Consider the following 6,000-nt stretch of genomic DNA (forward strand, 5'->3'; position numbering starts at 1 on the left):
ATTTTAAAATTTAATTATTATAAGAAATTCTATGTTCTACCCATTTATAAAAGCTAATAAAATTATTGTAGCTATTTTTAAATGCTATACATGTATATATTATTTAGTGATAGGGAGTAAATCTCCCGGAGTAGGATAGAATTGTCCCACCTTTTCTTCGGTATTTGTTTCCAATTTGGTTAATTTGCTACATATATAATAATTACTAGCATCGAAATCAAATGGAAAGTATTTATTTAATTAATTAGAATAAATGGATAAGCTAATGAGGACGACTTTGTCCATGATTGTGCATGTAACAAATATAAAACATTTCGAATTTTCAAAAATCAAAACTAATGAAGAAAATCGAAAGTAAAATTATTACTTCAAATTAATTTAGATCTGGAAATTTCATAAAAACATACAACTGAATCATACCAAACTCCTCCATCTTTATTTCCTCGTACCATTGGATTATAAATCAAACAATAATAAAACATATTCGAGAAATTAATGAAGCCTGCCATGTTCGTCACCATGGATATACTTTCTCTAGTTCTTGCGGAGGGTTCCTATTCGAGAAATAAATAGCATCTTCCTTTACGAACCAATAACATTCACCAGTTGTAAGGCATGGATGATTCTTCCAAGCCGAATTAAAGACATCTACATTTGTGTTCTTCTTATTCCACCATATATGACAAGTGAACTGAGTGCCTTTTACACTTTCACAGAAGCCGAAGTTGAAATTTTCACTCGGAAGCAAACTATGGATGCCAAGGCTGTCGTCTCTGGACCGGCAATGCGTGTACAAGCGCGCAGAATTGGGTGGGAGACTATCCACGATGTAAATTTGGTAGCTGTCCGTAAAAATGCATGTGCGCTTGTTCTCTAATGACAGTGCCTGATCAAAAAAAATGACTGAGACCAAAAATATCGGATAGATGATGAATCTCATCGTTTCTTTGGAGAAAAGAAAATAATTCCTGAAATATTACAATTTTCAAAGTCCAATTTATAGAGGTTTTTTTTTTCCAGTTAGTCATTATGATCATATTATGTGGAAAGAAATGTAGCATCCTGTGTATTAAATATATCACCACCGATTGTAATTTGGTCCAAGATTTTAATAATTAATTTGCGAATTTTATGGAAATAAATCGAAATTAAATACATGATTTGAATTGGATATATTTTTATTGACAAGATTAGTACATATATATATATCCAAAAGGAAGAAAAATTACCGGGAGAGATTTGATAAGATACATTACCAATTGATTGTTCACTAGAAAATCGAGTCACTGAAAAGGGTAAAAAAGAAAAGGATGCATAAATTTATTGGTGTTATAAAATAATCAAATTCAAGATATAACATATATCAAAAGATATTTTTCTTCATGTCGATTCAAATATATATTTGTTATCAACGCTCTAAAAGAACATGATCTATTATTTGTCACTTTTTTTTGTTAATAGTGACTTGGTATTCAATGGTGAAATACATAGGCTATTGAATAAAAATTATGAATGCGTGATAGTGAGATTCAAAAGCCATCAACCGAAAAAGAAAACGAATGATACACTCAATGAATTGATATCATTGTCTATATTGGGAAACGACCATGAAGGTAGCCTATGCAGGATGGTGACAATTGGTTGATTTATGACGATTTTGAGCCATTTTTATTTATTTAATTATTAAACTTATTTATTTTAGTTTATTTATCTTTTGTCATATTACTCCCTAACATATCTTGAATTTTTATAGTGAATTAATATATTCAACCAGATTTTGAAAAAATTCTAGCATACATTTATTTTGATTCATATAAATTATTTTGTGGCATAAATCATTTATAAATTTTGTGAACTTATTCTATAAATATATTGCTTGGGATATTACATTAATTTATTATGAAATTTTGTGATAATTTTTCTGATTTGAGATTATTTTTTATTTAAGAACATGTTGGGTTGTCAGAACTTTGTTTCCTAAATTTTGATTAAATTTTTAGTGTGGATTTATTTTTTGAATAATTTTGATTTTTTTAAATTAAAAATAGTCTTTATTTTAAAGTGCTAATGAATGATAAAATATTTAATTAAATGTTATTGTCTTATATGTTTTGCAAATTTAAGAACAAAAACTCAATATAAAATGACATTCCTGATATATAGAATGACATTGTTGATATCAAATTATCTATTTGATACACATAAGAATTTGAAAAAGTACTATCAATTTCACAATTTCAATTCTTCCAAAATAATGATTAAATATTTTAATTATAGTATTTCTTTGATTCAAAAAAAGTAAAGAGAGAAAAATATTGAAAGTTATCTAACTAACGTGATTTATTCTCTAAGGTGAATGTAAAATTGTTAATGAACATAGTTGATACATGGTAGTTGAGTAATTCTTCAAAGACGAGTAATATATTATCTCATTTGTGAAGCGATATGAATTGTAAGATTGATACAAAATATTGAGATATATATCTTAATCAAGTGTTGTACATATGTCTCTCATATCGCAGTTTATACGATATCGAACCTGAAGTACGTAAATGAATTTTATCAATATACGTCAAGCCCGATCAGTTTATAAGAGTATTACTTTTTATTGTGAATATGAGTAGGGTTGACCCACCTCACAGATTGTGATCCATGAGACGGTCTCACATGAGACCTACTCAAATAATAATTACTAGCATCGAAATCAAATGGAAAGTATTTATTTAATTAATTAGAATAAATGGATAAGCTAATGAGGACGACTTTGTCCATGATTGTGCATGTAACAAATATAAAACATTTCGAATTTTCAAAAATCAAAACTAATGAAGAAAATCGAAAGTAAAATTATTACTTCAAATTAATTTAGATCTGGAAATTTCATAAAAACATACAACTGAATCATACCAAACTCCTCCATCTTTATTTCGTCATACCATTCGATTATAAATCAAACAATAATAAACATATTCGAGAAATTAATGAAGCCTGCCATGTTCGTCACCATGGATATACTTTCTCTAGTTCTTGCGGAGGGTTCCTATTCGAGAAATAAATAGCATCTTCCTTTACGAACCAATAACATTCACCAGTTGTAATGCATGGATAATTCTTCCAAGCCGAATTAAAGACATCTATATTTGTGTTCTTCTTATTCCACCATATATGACAAGTGAACTGAGTGCCTTTTACACTTTCACAGAAGCCGAAGTTGAAATTTTCACTCGGAAGCAAACTATGGATGCCAAGGCTGTCGTCTCTGGACCGGCAATGCGTGTACAAGCGCGCAGAATTGGGTGGGAGACTATCCACGATGTAAATTTGGTAGCTGTCCGTAAAAATGCATGTGCGCTTGTTCTCTAATGACAGTGCCTGATCAAAAAAAATGACTGAGACCAAAAATATCGGATAGATGATGAATCTCATCGTTTCTTTGGAGAAAAGAAAATAATTCCTGAAATATTACAATTTTCAAAGTCCAATTTATAGAGGTTTTTTTTTTCCAGTTAGTCATTATGATCATATTATGTGGAAAGAAATGTAGCATCCTGTGTATTAAATATATCACCACCGATTGTAATTTGGTCCAAGATTTTAATAATTAATTTGCGAATTTTATGGAAATAAATCGAAATTAAATACATGATTTGAATTGGATATATTTTTATTGACAAGATTAGTACATATATATATATCCAAAAGGAAGAAAAATTACCGGGAGAGATTTGATAAGATACATTACCAATTGATTGTTCACTAGAAAATCGAGTCACTGAAAAGGGTAAAAAAGAAAAGGATGCATAAATTTATTGGTGTTATAAAATAATCAAATTCAAGATATAACATATATCAAAAGATATTTTTCTTCATGTCGATTCAAATATATATTTGTTATCAACGCTCTAAAAGAACATGATCTATTATTTGTCACTTTTTTTTGTTAATAGTGACTTGGTGTTCAATGGTGAAATACATAGGCTATTGAATAAAAATTATGAATGCGTGATAGTGAGACTCAAACGCCATCAACCGAAAAAGAAAACAAATGATACACTCAATGAATTGATATCATTGTCTATATTGGGAAACGACCATGAAGGTAGCCTATGCAGGATGGTGACAATTGGTTGATTTATGACGATTTTGAGCCATTTTTATTTATTTAATTATTAAAATTATTTATTTTAGTTTATTTATCTTTTTCATATTACTCCCAAACATATCTTGAATTTTTATAGTGAATTAATAGATTCAACCAAATTTTGAAAAAATTCCAGCATACATTTATTTTGATTCATATAAATTATTTTGGGACATAAATCATTTATAAATTTTGTGAACTTTTTCTATAAATATATTGCTTGGGATATTACAATAATTTATTATGAAATTTTTTGATAATTTTTCTGATTTGAGATTATTTTTTATTTAAGAACATGTTGGATTGTTAGAACTTTGTTTCCTAAATTTTGATTAAATTTTTAGTGTGGATATATTTTTTGAATAATTTTGATTTTTTTAATTAAAAATAATCTTTATTTTAAAGTGCTATGAATGATAAAATATTTAATTAAATATTATTGTATTATATGTTTTGCAAATTTAAGAACAAAAGTTCGATATGAAATGACATTCATGATATATAGAATGACATTGTTGATATCAAATTATCTATTTGATACACATAAGAATTTGAAAAAGTACTTTCAATTTCACAATTTCAATTCTTCAAAATAATGATTACATATTTTAATTATAGTATTTCTTTGATTCAACAAAAGTAAAGAGAGAAAAATATTGAAAGTTATCTAATTAACGTGATTCATTCTCTAAGGTGAATGTGAAAGTGTTAATGAACATAATTGATACATGGTAGTTGAGTAATTCTTCAAAGACGAGTAATATATTATCTCATTTGTGAAGCGATATATGAATTGTAAGATTGATACAAAATATTGAGATATACGTCTTAATCAAGTGTTGTACATTTGTCTCTCATATTGCAGTTTATACGATATCGAACCTGAAGTACGTAAATGAATTTTATCAATATACGTCTAGCCCGATATAAAGTTTGTGGAGGCCGATGATGTCTACCCAAATTATATTTTCATCGTATGTTGATATGAATGTATTAAGAATCTAAAAGATCGTTTGATTGACTATGAAAAAAGATTATATTCTTGATACAAAAAATAGTAATAAATATTGATGTAAATCGATTTGTAAATTCAATGCCAATATTGATTTGATTAAAATATGATATTACAAATCAATAGCTATACAAGAGCTATAACGTTACAAAGAGGTAATATGCATTTTTTCTTAAAGAAAAAAATTGGGGACATATAATGAATATTATTATTGTGTTTTGCACAACCTCAATAGTAAACAAAAGGGTTTACTGGTATTGTAGACCAGTGGACTTTTAACACCTACAAAAGTGTAATGTCCGAGATTTTTATCCTGTTAATTCGAGATGATTAAGTTATGAATTGATGTGATTATGAAAGGATCATTCCAAGACACGAATTGAGTTAGCGTGTGATATCGAATGTGCGAGGACAGAACATTAATGTGTAAGTGTGTGAGTGTGTAGATTAGGGAGTTAATAAGGGGTTAATTAGTTAAATAAATAAAAAATACTAATAACTAATTAACATGCTAATTAAAATACTATCACCCATTAATTACTAGAACCCCCTTATTTTAATAAAATACACATGTGCCAAATTTTCAAGGTTTAAACCCCCACTATTCAAATTAACACTTTGAAAAACTTGAAAATCTTAACATCACCTAATAATTAAATTAGGCTATAAATTGATAAAAATTCCACAAATAATTAAAATATCAACTTTCTTGACTTGAATTTGTAATACCACAATACTCATAAATCGCCTAAATCGTCTCCAGTCTCTTTTTTCGATCACGTGTCGAATATTCTCCTGAAACATAAAAATCAAGAAAACCTTTTAACGTGCATTAAATAAACATGTA

The sequence above is a fragment of the Primulina eburnea genome, chromosome 3, assembly GCF_022965805.1.
Source record: "Primulina eburnea isolate SZY01 chromosome 3, ASM2296580v1, whole genome shotgun sequence".
In the NCBI taxonomy this organism is placed as follows: domain Eukaryota; kingdom Viridiplantae; phylum Streptophyta; class Magnoliopsida; order Lamiales; family Gesneriaceae; genus Primulina; species Primulina eburnea.